Here is a 20527-nt window from a genome sequence, read left to right on the forward strand (position 1 = left end):
CTCATCCCATGTCAGATTTTGAATCCAATTTTTCAACTTCATCAGAAAATTTCCTCGCGCTCTTTGGCCTAAAATAATCAGCATAATCTTTTCTGGAATCCAACTATTTTCAAGTTAAAACTTTTCAAAGTTTTCAAGTTGAAATAAAATGAACTAAAACAATTGGTCGGTGTTAAATCAAACCGGACCAAGTCGCAAAACATCAAAAAATGAGATAATGATGGCACTGGATAAAAAATATCGTCAGCTTCATTCGACTTTTGCCAGAGTTGAAATATGTAACAATAAACAAGAATTATGGCAAAAATTAATTTCCAATCATAATGTAAAGGATGCTGCGATTCAAACTTTAAACTCGTTTTTCTCGAAATCAATATTTTGTCGCTTAGTCCGGTCTGACTTAACACCGACCAATTATATTATCATGCCGGCGTCAGCGGTAAAACATGATGATGGGTTAGGTCCTATCAACGACCACCAGAAGGCAAAATATTCTTTATATTTCCTTTCGATCACGTCTAAATGAGCCTGCCTAAGTTTATAACTGATGCACTCTAGAATACTTATCTGTATTTCAATTACATTGTTTTCGTTTCTTTTCAATTTGCCCAAAATAGCCAACGAAATCGATACAGTACAAATAAAATACTATAAAATAGAAATTTCATTTGCCTATTTATTGTAATTTAAAGATAAATTGTGGCTTTTGCGGCTTTCATCCTCTCGAATTAAAATTCGAACTTTGGACTTGATACGTGTCTTCAACTTCTTTACAAGCTACTGCTCAACATCGACGGCTGCTTTTTACTAGAATTTGGCCATGGAAATCGCATTCTTAACTATGTTCCACTCTAAACATTTACCGAGTGTCTATATGTCGATTGGGTGGAGTTCCGAACAGTTTAGGGAGTTCATCTCACTCTCAAGGACGTTGACGTCATTATCACGGTACCGCAATTGCGTCTTCTTACTTAATGGCTACTCGCCAAATCGGGTCTAATCTTGGTTGATGTATAACTCGGTTCATATTGTTGATTGTGATGAAGATTGGAGTCTTACGACCACCACGGCAGATTTTTTGCAAAACAACGAATATCTCTGACATATATCAATATAAAATTTCTGTTCCTTTAGCTGTTTAAAGTCAAATTTAACATATGTTTCAGCCTCTATTTACATGCACCCATCGAATTGGGTCGGATCCTGATCATGCAGTTCTTAGGCCCGTGGATTTGGTGATACTGTTTTACTTTACGGTCCAGTTTGGTTACATAATAGCCTGATACCCGAGAGTATTTCGAACTGGACTGCGAACAACTTCTAGTTTGTTTCAAAAAAAGTTTCACAAATGAACAAAAATAAAATGACAATCAACTGCTACGAGTACTATGAACTGAGCTTAAAAGGTGGAATAATTCTTATGAAAATAATTATGAACATGTTTTTTTAAATTTGCGCAATCAGATCAAACTATTTAGAAAATATATGGATTTATTATTTATTATCTATTTCTATTTAACTAAGATTTGGCAATGGATCATGCCTCACTGTAAACGTAAATCATTGTTTCAAAAATTCAACTAAAAAAATCTTAATGGCTCTTCATTAAAAAAATTATCTTTGCTAATGGGTCGATGGATTCTTAGGTTTAGAGTAGAATTCCAACCTAAATTTTGCCCAAAAATTACTTTTTTTCTATTTGAACTAAACAAACTCATTATCTATAACAGAATCGCTGCTATATATAATATTTATTTATTTATTGTCGTCAAACAAGAGTAGACCGTTTTGTTACAACGATAAAATATAGTATACACTTAAAACATAAAATACTAATAACTAAACTAAACACTATCTGGTTTACATAGCACTACTTTAGGATGTTCTTTATAAGCGAATAGAATTGAAATATTTTTTTAATTTGCTTTTTGTCATTGTTAAGTCAATAGCTTCGCAGTGCTTGTTGTAAGTTGCCATCATCTGATTTAATGGTCCAAACTTGGCATAATTTGTACGATAATTGTTTGTTTTAAATGTATTTCGGATTCGTAACTGCCGGGAAGGTATATAAAAATTAAGTTTAGATAGAAGTTCGACTGAATCAATACGACACGAAATGATATCGTTTAGAAATGAAACCATTGCATATTCTCGGCGCTCTTTTAGTGTTTGGATGTTAATGAGCATACAGCGAGCTTTATAAGATGGGAGAGGAAATCGTGTCCAACCTATTTTGCGAAGTGCAAACAATAAAAATTGCCTTTGTACTGATTCTATTCTTTCTTCATGTGTGATTGAGAAAGGTGACCAAACTATGCTACAATATTCCAGTATTGACCTTACATACGAGATGTATAATGTTTTAATTGTATATGGATCATTAAAATTGTAACTAAAACGCTTTATAAATCCAAGCATGTTATTTGCTCTATTGATGATTGTGTTGTAATGGTCAATGAATGTTAATTTTGAATCTAGAATGACTCCCAAATCTTTAACTCTTTCGCACTTTTGTACCACTTGATTTCCTAGAGTGATTGAAATGTCAGGTGTATTTCGTTTCCTACTAAAAGTTATTGCATTACATTTTTTTACGTTTAGTTGCAGAAGGCTTTTGTTACACCAGAGGTAAAACATATGTATTTCTTCCTGTAATATCTTTATGTCTTGTTCGTTCCTAATTTCTAAAAAGAGCTTCATGTCGTCGGCATAGATAAGAACTTTTATGTTTTTGAGAATGAATGATATGTCGTTTACGAATAAAATGAACAAAAGAGGGCCTAGATGGGAGCCTTGAGGAACTCCTGATGTGACTTGAATGGGATTCGATTTCTTCCCTTTAAATCTAACTATTTGTTGACGGTTAGTTAAATATGATTCGAGCCATTTGAGAAGACCTGATTCAATTCCTAATTTTTTCAGTTTGAATAATAGCAAGGGTATGTCGATACGATCAAATGCCTTGCTAAAGTCCGTGTAAAGAGCTTCAGTGTAGTTTCCATTCTCCATTGCAATCAATGAGTAGTTAACGAATTCTAGTAAATTTGTATTAGTTGAACGTCCTTTGAAGAACCCATGCTGCATGTTAGTAATTCTGTTTTTGATTTGATTGAATAGTTTTTCGTTAACGATTGCTTCAAAGAGTTTAGGCATACATGACATAATGGCAATTCCACGGTAGTTACATATGTCAGATTTTTTGCCACTTTTAAAAATGGGTACCAGGTACGAGCTTTTCCATAAATTGGGGAAAATGCCAGATTCAAGCGACATGTTAAAAAGCCAAAACAGAGGAGCTGTGAGTTCCAACGCTAAGTTCTTCATAAATACGGGTGGGATCCCGTCAGGTCCAGAACCTTTGGAGGCATCTAGTTTGTTTAGAGCCTCCATAATATCTTGCACACTGACATGATTGACGCCAATGTCTGTGGTGAATTCTGGGAAGAAACCGAAATATTCGCGATCACGATCTTCTTCAGAAAATGTGGTATAGATGTCTTGAAAGAAGGTTGCGAAAAGATTGCAGATTTGTTCCGCGTTGACACCGACATTTTCTTTAAGTTTCATTTTTGAAGGAAAGTTTTCCGATTTTAAATTATTTTTAACATGATTAAAGAAATTTTTTGGGCAAGATTTTATTTGAAGTTCGGTTTTTGAGTTATACTCTTCAAATGCTATTTTAATGAATAGGTTTAGTTGATCGCAAATGTCCAAATAGTTAAATAAGTTCCTTTCATTTCTGATTTTTTTATACTTTTTGTGGGCCTTTTGTTTACGATTTTTTAAATTTTTAATTTGCTCGTTATACCAAACTGGATATTTTGTGTTGCCTAATTTTTTTCAGTGGTACTTGTTCAACTATTATATCAAACAATTTTGTGTAAAAGACGTCTACTGAATTTTCGATACTTGTTTCATCTCTAAACAACGTTTGCCAATCTATACTGCTTAGTCTTTGTTTTATGTTGTCAAAATTTGCCAATTGAAATTGAAAGGCCTCTTCGTACTCGCAGTCATCGGGTCTTTTGTTATCATGTACAAATACAGAAAACTCTATTGCTGTATGAAACGCTTCATTTTTCCATAGTGGAGTTAATGATTCGGTGACACAGAAGTCTTCAAGAATGTTTGTGAATAATAAATCTAAATAACAGTTTTGCTGATTTCTAACATGATTAATTTGGTTAAGTCCTAAACTTGCAGTTTTGTCAAATATGGCCTGCAGAGTTTCGTTATCCCCAACGACTGGAAGTAGAATGCTTTCATTTTCAGTGTCTGGAAAGAAGTCAATGCTTCGTTGATTGAAGTCACCATAAATATGAACTTTTACCTCTGGAGGGAGCTTGGTTATAATGTCTTCGGCAATAAGAAAAAACTTTTCAAATGTATCTTTGCGGGCATTATTTGGGGGGAAGTACACAGAGGCAAATATATGTGTTTCACCTGCCAGATGGGTTTTAACCCACACATGCTCAAATTCTTTAAATTTCCTTGTAGTAATGATTTCTGCATTAAATTTTGATGTAATTGCTATTAAAACTCCCCCTCCTGACTTCTTTTCAGACATATGAATGTCTCGGTCAGCTCTAAACACATTGTAGCTGTTCCCGAAAACTTCTTCACTTCTAACACTTTCGTCCCAACTAGTTTCTGTAGCCAAAATAATTGTATAGGAGCTACTTAAAATATTCTTGTGAATTTCATTCATTTTCGATGCACTTTTCATTCTATTAAAATTTTGACAGTAAATTAAAATTTCTACTGACGACTCTACTTGAGGAATCGAGATTACCTCTTTTTGTTGTCGATCAAATGGCGTCGAATCTTGGCAAACTGCGGTGTCCTCGTCATTTCCTTCTTCTAGGGAATGCGTCAATGTCGTCGAAAACACGAATGTTGAGAATGGCACGCCTTACACAAAACTGTTGACAAGCGTTCCGATGTTGGGTGCATTTGCATCGTCGACCGTGGTAAATCATTCACTGGATCATACCTGGGGCCGCCGACCCCTAGGGAGCCTTGAAGTCGTTGCTGGGGGGTCCACGAAGAAGAATATTTTCCGGATATAGAAATCTCAGTTTTTTCTGTAACAGGCTGATATATTGATAGCATACAAAATCGTCGTTAAACCGTGGGGGTTCGCATCCACCCAGGGTGATTTCAAAGGAGTCCCCGAACGGGTGACGTGGGTGATTTAAAAGGGGTCCACGTTCCCCAGGGTGATTTCGAAGGGCTCCGTGGTTCAAACAAGGTTGATCTATAGTATTGGCTGAGATCAACGGTTTGATCTATAGTATTTGCTGCAACTTGAATGGATTTACAAGAAAAATGAAGAAAGCTCGTGAGCCATTCATTTGAGTGCTCGACTGGTCAAACAAAACTAAAAAACTTCCGAACGACTTCGAAAATTTGGCAAAAAATCGTGTTTTTGTAGCTTTTCGGGGTAAATGGCTTTGCTTGGAAACACAAATAGTGTTTTCGTTTTTATAGGTAGCGTTAATCTGGCGCTAGTTTAATTCTGTCATTAAGTTAGTGTCGGATTCTGATGAGACGAAGTCGAAATACAAATTCCATAAATAATTTAATCCATAATTTTTTTTTAATGATATATGAGCTCACTGGAATTTTTTGTAATAATTTCATTCGTGTGTTCTTGGATGATCGCGCATAGACCGTGAATCTGATACTTAGATATCGGTGTATGGTTCATATACTAGAAGAGAGTGTGTTCTTTCAAATCACTAGAGTTCCCGGTTATGTCTCCTCGGTGCACCACTATCGAGGCGCAATGTAATAACAATCCTTAAGCAATTATCCGAGGTTCTTTAGTAGGGGAGTTGTGAACCATGAGGAGTTGTGAACACCGTCAATTCCTGCTAAGCTATAGATGATAAAAATGTGGTAACTACTGTTAAATGTTTCTACTGTCATGACGTCGCTTTCTCATTAGCAAATGTTGCATTAACTCATGTTCTTTATGTTTAGGTAACTAGCGACTAAATATACCAAACAAAAAGTTTTTTTACTCGGTTATATTTGTGATATGTGGAGTCCCGTTATGTAACTGATTTTAAAGTAAATTAGTGCAAAATATTCCTTAGGTGATTGGCTTTCATCAACAAAAAAAATTGGAAGAACCTTTAGTGTGTCGATGGAGATACGTTTTTTTCGAAGATATGTAAAGTGGGGAGTTGTGAACCACCCTTAGTAGGGAGTTGTGAACCGTGCATTTCAGTGGGTTATAGTAATTTTTTAAGTAGAACAGTATCATAATTCGAAAATCAGGGATGAATCAAACATAATATGATATAAAAATGTTCAATTGGAGGAAAACAGGATTCTGACACAATTTTAATTTTCACGTGCCACAACCGCGAATTCAAGTGGCTTGGTGCGAATCATGTTGTCGCCGACTCATTATGAATCAGATCACTTTTCCATCCCATCTAAAGTTTAGAAATATCTTAAAATTTATTTTCCTTAGCTCTAATAAAAATAAATCATAAAAATATTTCATCTCTTCTACTCTACGATGGTTCACAACTCCCCACAAAACTAAAAAATGCCGATTCCACGCATTTCACGCATTCTGTCATATCTCAAACAAGACAATGATTTTTTTGAATTGCTTCAGCCTGTCCTTAACAAATACCAGGTCTAACATTGAAAATCGACCCATATTTACGGTAGTTATGCTCCGAAAACAAAACTATGTTCACAACTCCCCACCGTCTCCTACTGATGTACGAAATATGCTTGACGATGCAATACCGTCCAATCCATCGACGTAGGGGAGGGAACTTTGAAAACAACCATGTTCAGCCAAAACCAAAAATACGTGTCAATTATTCTTCGCTATAGAATGCAAGAAATGTTTTTGGAAGGAGTTGAAAATTTGGTTGAAAATCTGACGTAGAATGACCAGTACACACGAGCGCTACGTGGTGACATAATTTCGAATAATAATTTTTATCATCCACAGTGTCATTGCCTTCTAAACAACATAGCTAAAGGCAAGAACTTTGTAGGTAGTTGAGAAAACAAGAATAGGGATGCCGTTTTTTTTTTTAATTATTCGATTAGTAGTTAATCGATTATTTTTCAAATCGCTAGTAATCCTAATCGATTAATACCAAGAAATAATCGATTAGTTTGCATTAGTTAGTTTTTATGATGGTAGTTTTTAGATTGATTATAAGAAGAATCGTCGATTTCAAAGTAGCCACCAAGTTAAACCTTTAGTAGGGATATGCTGGTGTGGTGAAAAGTGTTCTAATGGTTATTCGTTCAATTGCGTACACAAGTATAATAAACTTATTTGTACGAACCTGGATGTCTGTTCTCTGTTGACTTTTATTCACTATATATAACATGGATGTTTCTTCAAAGTTTAAAATTTTTACCATGTTTAATTTCATCAAGAACCGCAAGCGGATACATTTACTTGATCTCTTCGGAATATAGAAACCCTTCACCAAAATGTAGAGCTCATCCTAGATATAGTGTATGCTGGAGAGACGCATTTAATATTCCCGAAGTTCTTCATCCCTTTTCTCTTTTGACCAAATGAGCTGTGATAGAGAAAGGCTGTTGTATGAGATCAGTGTACGATCTGTCTATACCGTTCGGTTAGGATTCAAGACATCGTAAACTTCTTTATAGAACAAGTCCGACGGGAATGACAAAGTTTAATGCAAAAGCCCGAACTTTTCCAACGTATCTATTCAATACCGATATTGAAAGGCATGATCATGAAAGTGAAACTCATAAAAGCGTTAAGTTTATGGTGTTTCTGAACACTTCACGAGTGAATTAAAATTCAAAAGTTACAGGTAGCAATGTTAATCAAATAAGTGTAATATGGTGTTCATATCCATAGTAATCGATTAATTAGATTAATCAGGAACTAATCGAATATTCCTAAACGAGATAAAAAAGGATAAAATTGGGATTTCGGCATTTGGTACGATTCCCCATTCATGCACGTGACATATTTCACAAAACCATGAACTAGGTTTCTAATATCATGATTTAAACAATAACAGCCGATGTAGTGCGTATAGTATGCAATGCAGTGCATGGTCGTCATATGTTTAAGTGAACTTATAACTGAACATATAATATTATTCATGAATACATTTTGTTCGTAAACTGTTCTTGATTTATAGTATATTATTAGCGGTTCGTTTCATGTGCTCGCGAATAAGTTTATGTATTAAATAGATAACTGTGGTCTTGTTCATAGTTCAAGCGACTCAGCCTATGTTGTTGATAATTTCAAGTAGACTATTGCTCAAAACCCGAAATATTATTCTGGATTTCATGTTTAGTCCGTGAACTGATATCTGGTACTAAGTATATATAGGGGAGACTTAGGAGACTTAATCCCCTTTTTTATTTTTCAACCCAATTCCTTGAAATGATAAAAAATTAAGTATTTTTTGTCGTTTTATGTAGTTTCTAGGGATGACTGCTAATTATAAAAAAATGCATGGAAATATTACACTGGACATGAGCTATGAGCATGTCCGGAAAACAACAAAAAATGGAAAATTCTTAGATTAGTGGAGACTCGATCCCTAATTTGGGGACACTTGATTCCTCTTTGAAAGCGTGTTTAAAAGAGCATGTAGGGTAATAAGCCTATTTTTGCTATGTTTCTATTATCACTCTAACCATCTGAAGCCTTTGATTAGAGCAGCGTCTGTCATATTTGCTCAAAGCATTGGCTGGTATTGTGATAATTGGGGTACTCGATTAGAGTTTTTGCTGCGCTTAAACAGAAGAATTTCACCATTCTCAAGACATTTTTTTATTATATTGGCTCATAATAACAAAGCAAAAAAGCTGAAATATTAAAATTTATAAATAATGAAATAATGTAGTACCCTCCCTAATAGGGTAAATATGGGTACCTTACCTTATTCAATCCTATTTATAACGGGATTGCGGTATTGATTAGATTGTTGTGATTAGATATTGTTATTTTTGTTACTACATATTACGCATCTCCCACCTGATTTTTTAAAGAATTCCCTAAATCTCCATGCAATTATTTGAAAGCTGTCTGTTGTTATGGTTGAGGAACGTCATATGTGGGATGCATGGTTGGTACGTATACTGCAGTAAACAATTACAGTTAAGTTTCTGTATGATGAAGCGTTCATTTTTAACAAATTATTTTTGTTATTGTCTGGCAACAATGACTTCAATTCTTTCTTCTCGTGTGAATTTGGTTATGTTCAGTGGTGTGTATGAAGCATGGCGAAGGGGATCAAATCTTCACGAATTTGAAGGGATCAAGTGAACCCATAGCATCAGTTTCAGCAAACTTTAATAAAAATATAGTTGTGCAAAAACATCAGCTCAATCATAACGTATTCATATAATTGACATTCTTCTGTAATTCTGTATGCAAAAGTATAGTATGTAGTGGGTGATTTCATCAATTGTATAAAAGTTTGAAAATTTAGAAAATAAATCTTCTTTAGTTCTTCTGAGATTTTTTGTTTTAAATCGGTAAAAATTCTGTTACACATGTCCAATTTTTTTTTTTGCCATAAAAGAAATTTATTTTCAGATAAAACTACGCAACTTTCTAGTATATTCGATTAATGTATTCTGATCCGCCTTTGAGTTACGATGATGGGATCAAGTCTCCTCGGGGATCAAGTCTCCTCAGTCTCCCCTATTGATTACGATCTGATACCAAGCGTTTTTCCTGTTCCTAATAATCGTATATGAATTACATCACGAATTTCGCAGTATTATCCATGGATCCAATTTTGTCTCGCGAACTGTTTCCTGATTCATAGTATATTAGTTCATACCAAGCCGCATACGACACTATCGATCGAGATCAGCTATGGCAGATTATGCACGAGTACGGATTCCCGGACAAACTGACGCGATTAGTGAAGGCGACGATGGATCGGGTGATGTGCGTAGTACGTGTCTCAGGGACGCTCTCGAGTCCCTTCGAATCACGCAGAGGGTTACGGCAAGGTGATGGTCTCTCGTGTCTGTTATTCAACATCGCGCTGGAAGGTGTAATAAGAAGAGCAGGGATCGACACGAGTGGTACGATTTTCACAAAGTCCGTTCAGCTACTTGGCTTCGCCGATGACGTTGATATTATTGCACGAAACTTTGAGAAGATGGAGGAAGCCTACATCAGACTGAAAAGAGAAGCCAAGCGCGTCGGACTTGCCATCAACACGTCGAAGACAAAGTATATGATAGGAAGAGGTTCACGAGAAGAGAATGAGAACCGCCCGCTTCGAGTTTGCATCGGTGGCGACGAAATCGAGGTGGTTGAAGAGTTCGTGTACTTGGGCTCACTGGTGACCGCCGACAATGATACCAGCAGAGAGATTCGTAGACGCATCGTGGCAGGAAATCGTGCTTACTTTGGCCTCCGCAAGACACTTCGGTCGAACAGAGTTCGCCGTCGTACGAAGTTGACCATCTACAAGACGCTGATTAGACCGGTAGTTCTCTACGGGCACGAGACCTGGACCATGCTCGTGGAGGACCAACGCGCACTTGGTGTCTTCGAACGGAAAGTGCTGCGTACCATCTACGGTGGAGTGCAGATGGAAGACGGCACATGGAGACGGCGAATGAACCATGAGTTGCATCAGCTGTTGGGGGAGCCGCCCATCTGTCATACCGCGAAAATCGGACGACTACGGTGGGCCGGGCACGTAGCCAGAATGTCGGACAATAGCCCGGTGAAAACGGTTTCCAATTGCAATCCGACCGGTACAAGAAGACGTGGCGCGCAGCGAGCACGATGGATCGACCAGGTGGAAGACGATTTGCGGACCCTTCGCAGATTGCGTAGCTGGCGACGCGCGGCCATGGACCGAGTGGAATGGAGGAATCTTTTGTATAAGGCACAGGCCACTTCGGCCTTAAACTGTTAATAAATAAATAAATAGTTCATATTTTTACGTGAACAACTTGTCAGAGAAATCAGTTTTTTTGTTCATTGAACCATTTTTGCCTAATATTGTCATCTTACTCTGCGTGCCAAAACCGATAGTAGGCTTAAGAATAAAATATCACAAAATGACAAAGATATTACAGAAAACGTTACTAGCTCAAATATCAATTGAAGCTTTCTAGCATGTTACAAGTGCATCTTATGTTTTATTAGTGGCTATAAAACTACTACAAAATTTCACTAGTTACTAGGCTGTGCTCTTGAAATCATGAAGAAGAAATACACTATTCCGCGTGAAAAATCCGAAAATCTCTTGAAATATATCTCGATAATCCAAAGGGACATCATGGAAATCGTGACCAAATTCTTTGCAACATAAACTTTGTGAATTTGCTCCTAAAATCACGAACACGATTCACATTAATCTACGTAAAAATCCGTTAGCAAGTTCAAGAATAAAATATCACGAAAGCGTAAATGTATATTATGTAAACCGTGACGAACCTCCAAAATCATTACATTACGACATCAGAAAAATTCGATAGTAAACTCATGACTAATTGCACCACTAGGAGGATTCAATCTGGTTTTTTCAAGTGACCTGGTATAAGTTCTAGGTCTACTCAAATGTAACACAAAAAGAACGTTTGACCAGTTTAATATACCCCCAAAATCTTGACTCATAGCAAAACAAATTTCTGGGACCTTCGGCACCGAAAAATTAGCTAAGTTATTTTCAGCCGATTTTTGATTTCTAACAGTTCTAGAAAAAGGAAAAATATATCTTTACAACGGTTTGCTATATTGTGCTATTTTGTAAAAGATATAGTATGCGTTTTTTGGAAGAATAATATGAAAATTGTAATTCTTTGCGATTTTTTCATGAAAAATTTTCTATATTCAAATGGTTTAACATTTATTCGAAGGCATGTCCTTGTTCTAATGATAATTCGAAAGAACATTCAACCCAACGACATCGCACAATATCAGTTACGAGCTGAAAAAAAATCAAAAATCGGCTGAAAATGACAACGTAGCTAATTTGTTGGTGCCAAAGGTCCCAGGAAATGTGCTTTTTTTTCTTAAAATAAAGATTTTGAAAGTGTACAACATTTTTCAAATATTGTTTTGAATTGCATTCGATGAGACCAACAACCTATACTAGTTCATTTGAAAAGTTCAAAATCACTGGTATTGTTTGTTATTGCAGTATCCGAGTCAATGCCCTAGATTGGCTGGATTATGGTTAATCGAGTTACGGATAATTGAGCCAACGGATAATAGACTCTACAAATAATCGAATGGTTTGTATTTCATATTCTTTTTTTTTCATAACCGCAAACCTATGTTTCCGATGAATATGGATTTGAACGTGGTTTGACTAGCTTAAAAACTAATTCATCATACTTTCGATATGACGACTAGAATGAATCCGTGTAATGAATAACAATTAAGCTCCCAGAAAATAAAGTCTGCGTCTAATAAACGAACATTCGTTTCTATCGCTCATCACCGAACCACTCGACGAAACATAGACAAATGATCGTTTAGCTATCAGCATATTTCTTCCTCTAATTACATTCCGTCTGTGGTTTTCAACGTTTCCGAGCGTGACAAATGGAGAGCACGAGAAGGCGATTAAATGCTGTACCTGCCGAGGTCATCGGCCTTGAGCAAGTATCTTAAGGATTTTGTGTAACTTTCTTTCAGCGCACCTTGCCTCTTCCTACCTGCAACGCTATTCATTGAATGCTCTATGCTGTAGGGGTACGCACAAGACCGCTGCCGTAGTCTATTTAAAAATGCAGCAGCACGTGGGTAATGAAAGCAACCAGCAGGGGTTTCCTGTCGATAGTTGTATATGTTACGTACGATGCCGGATGCAACACCTGTTGGACGGACGGTGCAAACGTGAAGAACACTGTGTTTTCATTCATTGGACTCTCCCTCATAATCTAAAACGTAACGAAACGGCATACTATTCTACCGTGTGTTCTATTATGAGCCAGACTGACTCATTATGACGATAGCCACCGATACCGGTCGAATGATTTGTTTGGGCTACCCTAGTTGTATGGTCATAACATAATTGAAGGATCGTTTTTCAAATGGTCGTAAGTGTAAAATATGCAGCTTTTTACAGATATGTTGATGATAGGTGTTTCATGGAAATTGCTTTGAACCATTCCCAAAGAGTTCTTTTTGACATTTTCGCTCTATCTAACATTCTTCTCACTCTCTGCATATTTATTATTATTAAAACTTACTTACTTTTATTTTACACTTACGGTCTTTTGAAAAAATATTCTACCATTTTTCACTTGCCATTGCCTGCAGCCTTCTACAAAATTGCGAAGTGGAAACATAATGGTGCGGCTTTGCGCTTGCAGAGTCAAGTGCTCAGTCGTGAATACCTTAACTTATACCCCCTACCCTATGAATGCAGGTATGGGTTCGTGGCTCGTGCGACCGACGCACGTTTGGTAATTACCGGTTTTGAACTGATGGGTATCGCACGCTCGCACCAAATTGGCACAATTATTCCATGCACCTGGGCCTCCGAGGCTCCGGAAAGATATGGTGTCTTGCAGATTTCAAATGAAGTATAATTGACTCATCAGTCGTAGATCGGCGTAACTGCGATTTAGCACTTTGAAATCACTTCCATTCTGGTAATCGATTGAGGTTGTATGGAAAAAAAATCGATTGAGGTAATTTTAGTGGGAAATGGTTTGACTAAGTAAATTTATTAGATATTCTTTGATTATTATAGAACATTCGGCGCAACCGAAACATGCATCGCAATGTTCGAACTAGAGATGGGCGAATGAATCCCGAATCGATTAAAAGATTGCGAGATTAATTACGATTCACTGAAAAAGTGACTAACTATTATAAGCCCAATGAGATCCAACAAGAACCGAATTAGACTATTTGACAGTTTGCCATGATTTTGAATCTTTAAAGCGAATGAAACGAAATGGATGACTAACATTAAGCACTGTTTGTCTACACGGAATAGATCAACAACAAAAACAGTTGTTATATACAGTATAATGGTAAAATGTGTGCTTCAAGCAACCGAAGGTGGAGCAAAGCGCTCTCATGGTTTCTAAATTGGCACAGCTACTACTAGATGGAGCATTTGAAAAGATTTTGACAACATCGCGTCTAAATAAAAAGTCTGGCCAAATCCAACGGTTGCAGTTAAATTTGAGATTGTCAAATAGTAGCAGAACCTCTTCTCACACTCACATGTGATCTAACTATTTTATGGAAGAAAGGAAGATTAGTTTACCCTACTCTTTTCGAAATTATTATAAAATGCCTATACGTACCATCAACGTCAACATTCTTCCTAATAGTATTCAAGAAACATAAAATGAATTGAGTCCATTATTGAAAATAGAACTAAGAACTTATTGAAAATGGAACTAAGATAGAAAGAATATGTGTTATCCGAAAGTGATTCTTAAAGCCCTGGATTTTTTTCGTTTTATCTGAAACAAGCATTTCGCAAGACACTGGAACTTTTTTTATTTCGATTATTCGAGGTTTTAACCTTAAGGTCATTCACCTCTTCGGGTTAGAAAAATCTCTTATGAAAAATTTCTAACCCTATATGCGGGGTCGGGAGTAGTACCCAGGTGCGCTGCGTACAAGGCAATCGATTTACCAACTACGCTACTCTCACCCCCAAGAGTGGGGAGGAATGTTACTTTCGACGCTCAAAACCTCTAACGCCCTGGGTATATATCCTGGATGATTAGTGTCTTTAGCAAAGTATCTTAGATGGAAATGATCATTATTTTGACAACTTTTGTTTTGATCTAGATAAGTTAAAACTGATCTAGATCAGTTCTATCTTTTGACAGAGGTGTTCTATCAAAAAACTTTCTTCGGTAAAGTTGTTTATTTTGACATTTTTAATACATGTACTGAAGATATATATACTTTAAAACTTATGTAGAAGGCGCTACATGACATTTAACAATAATACTCGAGAAAATGAATTTTAACGTTTTTTATGAAAAATATATCTAGAAATAAATGATTTATTTCTAAATCTTCGAAAATATACAATAATAAAAAAAACTTCAAAGGGTGATAAATGTTACTATGACATTTGAAGGTCGTTGTCATCAGAAATACTAAAAAAAATGTTCCACCAAAATTGTAATAACCAACAAAGAAGCAGATGGTGGCAGCTAAAATTTTGTTTGTGACTAGTAGGGATCTTTAATTTTATAACCATGAAGAGAAAACAGTGGAGCAAGGTGAGGCTTTTTATCTACCTTTAGGTTAGGTGAAGATGATCACCGATCAATAGCCAGATTTCGAATTCCGCAATCATTGCTCAATAGGCGGCAGCAGCTGAAATTTTGTGTGTGGCTAGTTGAAACCCTGATCTTGGTAGGCGTGAAGACCTAGTCGGCTCCGACAGCATAGGTCATTAAATTGACTTTACGCTTGTCCGGACATGCCGCAGACTCAGGTGATTCGCATTTAATGCCAAAAGATCCTGACTACTGCGCTGCAGAAGACAAAAAGCTAAGTAACCGGGAAACTCTAAGCTTGTTCATTGACCCTACTCCACGCTTTTCTAAACTTTCTTACTTCAAATCCTTGCTCTCCCTTGAGTACTATGGCTCTTAATATTTGAAAAAATACTTCACCTTCCAGTCCCTTGCTAATTATATGTCGTTACAATATAAAAAAGGAAAAAGATTGACTCACTATAAGTCGTTAATAAAAAAGGAATACTTTTGCTGCCGCCATCTGCCGCTTTGTGGGTTATTAAAATTTTTGTGGGATTATTTTATTTATTTCTTTATTTTCTTTTAAATTTCTGATAAAAACACCCTTTAAATGTTATAACATTTATAACTCTTTGAAACCTTTTGTATTATTACATGTTTTTGAAGATATAGGAATAAATCAATTATTTTCCAGCGATTTTTCATAAAAAACCTGTTTTAATCCACCTAGAGGTGCAATTGTGCCTTTCTCATTTCTCCAAACTATGATTTAATAGCTGGTTCGTACAATATAACTTTATGGAAATGTCTTTCATTCTTATTACACTTGGTAAGTATATATAAGAGCACCTTTTTGCATTCATCGCGGTATCGGTTTGAATCGGAGTTTTCTATGTGATCGACCTCCACAACCCGTAACTCCGGTGCTGGAAGTCGGATGGAGATGGAATTTAATATCAGTTTCTGGGGACGCAACACCTTTCATTTGAGACTAAGTTGAGCAAATCTAGCCATTTTCGAGAAACCAATATAACCGTTATTCTGACTTTGGATGCTTCCGGATCCGTCGATGGTGGCCAGTGTGGCCAAAGAGACTTTGAATGACTGTTGGGGACCTAGATCTACAAATTCAACAGTTGTGTTTACATTTTGGAAAAAAATCACCTTTTTACATTCATCGCAGAATTCGTTAGAATCGGGATTTGCTGCGTGATCGTACGTATCACCCTGTAATTCAGGAACCAGAACTCGGATCCACACAAAATTCAACAGCAGCTGATGGACCTTTCATTTAAAATTAAGTTTGTCAAAATCGGTTCAGAAAATTCCGAGAAACTGATTTGGAAAAATCAACAAATTTTGTTTTGTAACCATACTCTTCAACTCGTAATTCGGAACAAGATGTCGGTTGAAAATGAAATTCAATAGCAACCTATGGGAATATTATACCTTTCATTTGAATCTTAGTTTGTAAAAATCGGTTCAGCCATCTCCGAGTAACCGATGTGGACATTTTGTTAACAAATCCGCACATACACACACATACATACACATACACACATACATACACACAGATATTTTGCGATCTCGGCGAACTGAGTCGAATGTTATATGAGACTCGGCCCTCCGGGCCTCGGTTAGAAAGTCGGTTTTTGGAGCAATTGCATAACCTTTCTATATGAGAAAGGCAAAAGAATAATATTTAATTAGCTTAATAAGCATGAGTTCAATGTTATCTTCATGTGATTATAATTTGCAAAGGTTGGTGGAATGCGTTTGAACGTGTAGGGAATGGGGGTTTAGTAGAGTGGGTGTGGAGGATGCGTCAGAAATCCTTCATCTTATTTCGGTATACGGGGTGGATGAAGGAAATCTGGGCGTGAGGGTGATCCAAGAAGAGGGGAGTGATGAAGGAGGGAGGTGTAAGGGCAAGGTGGGGAGGGGGGGAAGGGGCGGCTACGCAATACTCAACTGCATATTTTGCCTTCCATTTGAGACTTGGTTTGAGAAAATCGGTTCAGTCATCACCGAAGAACCAATGTGACTTTAATTGTGGAATATGCCCGGAATTCCGGACTTCCGGAATCGTCGATAGTGGACAATATATTCAAAGAATGTTTGATTGGAAATCAGTGATCTAGATCTACGATTAGAAGTAATTTGGTGACCATTTCAATAGTTTTTAGCCTCTGAGGTATTACGATTGTACCGATTTATATGGGAAATTCCAGTGTATCCTTACTAACACCCCTGTAACTCCGGAAGCAAGAGTCAGAACCGAATGAAATTCAGCAGCAGTCAATGGTATTACTGTATCTTTCATTGGAAATTAAGTTCGTAAAAATCGGTAGAGAATTCGTTGTGGAATGGGTGTGATATTAGCTTAGGAACTTGGCGGGTTCCCCGAAGGCGTCATGAACCGTCATAGGTGGCCAATGTGGTCAAAGCTGCTTTGATTGATCATTAGTGATCCAGACCCGCAAACTAGAGTAATGTTACATCAATTTTAATATGTTTTACATCATTTGAACATTATGGTGGTACCAGTTTATATGGGAATTTGCTGTGTGACCGCACTCTTCAAGCCGTAACTCCGGAACCGGAAGTCGGATCAACTAAAAATTCAATAGCAGCTTATGGGAGCGTTATACCTTTCAGATGAAACTAAGTTTGCGAAAATCGGTTCAGCCATCTCTGAGAAAATTGTGTGAGTTTAAATGACACACACACACATACACACACATACATACACACACACAGACATTTGCCGATCTCGACGAACTGAATCGAATGGTGTATGATACTCGGCCCTCCGGGCCTCGGTTAAAAAGACGATTTTTACAGTGATTGCATAGCCTTTCTTTATATGAGAAAGGCAAAAAATATTGAAATTAATTTTCTCGAGTATTTTCAAATGTCATGTAGCGCCATCAACATTGGTTAGAGTATAATTGTCTTTGGTACCCGAAGAAATGTTTTTGATAGAACGCCTTTGTCAAAAGATAGAACTGATCTAGATCAGTTCTAGACCAAAATTGTCAAAATAATGCTCATTTTCATCCAAGATACTTTTCCGAAGATACGAATCCTTCAGAATCCATACCCAGGGCGCTAGAGGATTTGAGCGTCGAAAGTAGGATTCTGGCCCACTGTGTGTCGTCCAGTAGAATTCTCACAATCTTCGTGCACTTCTCGAGTGCAATTCCCCTCATTACGAACATGTAAAATATCATTTAATTCGAATCGCTTTTCTTTGGCCCACCGGACGTCAAAACTCAAACAATTCACTACATGGTAGTGTTGATTTCGCTCCTTGGGCTGCTATGTTTTCTTTCTGAAAATAATTGAACAATTTTGTTTAAAACACACAGCTCTTTTAAAAATTAAATAAATTTATTAATTCTCCACAACTAACTAATCGCTAATCTTTCAAATGGAATTGATAGATTGAAAATCGAATTGCAATGTCCGAAGATATTTAGTTTGAATAAAACCATTTTTGTTGTAAAAATCACTTGAAACTTGTCCATATTATACATAAATTATACATCTCTCTACTTTTTTTAATCATTGAATGCTACACGTATAGTGTAAAATATAGGTAACCCTTTAAATGCAAAACGCTGTTTTAAAACAACTTTGCGAAAAACATCTCAAAATTATCTCAGTAATGTATTGAAACTATGAGACAATTTTCACAAAATTTAAAAAAAATGTTTTGCGCCTTGGAGGGTTAATCTGACTCCCATGTTTGGAAATGAAGTCAAATGTGATATCAATTAATACCAAAAAATATCTATTGCACATTTTTAAAAGACTTATTATGTACAACAAAAATGTTGCCAAAACGGAACCCATTTGTTGCCAAAATCAGAGTGTGCCAAAAAGGGAACATGCCAAAAACGGAACGTGCCAAAAACAGAATCTTACTGTTCAAGAAATTTGCCGAAAAAGTTAGGGTGTTTCTTAAAAAATGGTTTTATTTATAAAACTTTGGCATTTTTGATTTTTCATTAAGATGGTTTCGGAAATACTTTCAGATATTTTGAAGGTGAACAGTTTCTCTTACTAAACTGAACTTCTAGCTATTTCCTTTTTGCTAAAAATGAATTATTTTTTAGGTAAATATTTCAAGATACACTAAAATATCGTATTTGCCATTTTCTGGTGATCTGTACCATAAAGCATGATATTTCATTAGACAGCAACGGTATTTAATGTTGAGTGCCCTATTCGAAGATAATGCAACTTGAAAAGGTTATATTTTTTATGTAAAAGTTCTCATAACTTTGAAACGAAAAAGGTTTAGTAGTTAATGTGGAGAAGCAAACTATGTACCCTAAAATAATATTCAAGTTGTCCAGTGTTAAATAAAAACTACAAAAGTTTTAGAAATAAAACCGTTTTTAAGAAACACCTTAAAGCTTATATTTGGATTTGTTGTGCAATAGATATATAGATATATAGGCATGTGTGTATTCATCACTTTTTTCTAAAATGTGTTGTTCAGCAATTTCATCAAAGCTCTACCTTGAACCCTGAAATAGTTCAATTTTAAATCTTGCTAAAATTAGAACCACTCTAGCTTCTGTTAAAACGAGAAGAAGAACCTAAATATACTGTAAGGCTAAGTTACTTAGTTATAGCAAAAAGTTAAAATTCCTACTAACTTTAAATTGTGGACCCCTGTGGATTGTGGCTATAGAGTACGTTTTTGGTGAACATATATATTTCATGAAAAACTGCATGAAATAAAAATGATTCCACGAATAATATTCCAAATTTTGTGAAATAGTTCACGTAAAAATTTCATGTCCATATGTAGAGTTGCGTGAAATTGAAAATGATTATAGATATCTTCTAAATATCATAAGCACGCAAAATAGATCGTGAATCACATACTAGGAATCATGAATTAGTTTACGGATGCATGAATATTTCATGATTTTGTGAATTATTGCACGACCTCGAATGGCCAGTTGTGACTATCGTACTACGAATTATGAACTACTTTCCACCTCGTCTCTAGCGTTCCTTCTTCGAATACTTTTAAACCGATTTATGAATCTTAATCAAATATTAACAAGTGAAGATACAATCCTTCTGAATCAAAACAAATCAAACCTGTTATTACTTTCTCGCTACGCTCAAAGGTGCGACAATAATTAAAATGAAGCCGCAAAACTTTTGAATGTAACAGATTAGACTAATTCTACGATGAATAGCTGCCGTAAGCACGTTTACAATACAACGACGAAAAACAATATGCTTCTTTTCGACTCCAGTGCGGAGAAGGGAAAATCAATACAAACTACGTCAA

At 36.2% G+C, this 20527-nt stretch overlaps 1 protein-coding gene across 2 annotated transcripts in view; it reads left to right on the forward strand.

The window, feature by feature from the left end:
• The window catches only part of LOC131678238 (protein bark beetle), a 79047-nt gene that overhangs the window by 25989 nt on the left and 32531 nt on the right, over positions 1–20527 (forward strand). The gene's annotated exons all lie outside the window — the stretch shown is intronic.

The sequence above is a fragment of the Topomyia yanbarensis genome, chromosome 2 (genome assembly GCF_030247195.1).
Source record: "Topomyia yanbarensis strain Yona2022 chromosome 2, ASM3024719v1, whole genome shotgun sequence".
NCBI lineage: Eukaryota > Metazoa > Arthropoda > Insecta > Diptera > Culicidae > Topomyia > Topomyia yanbarensis.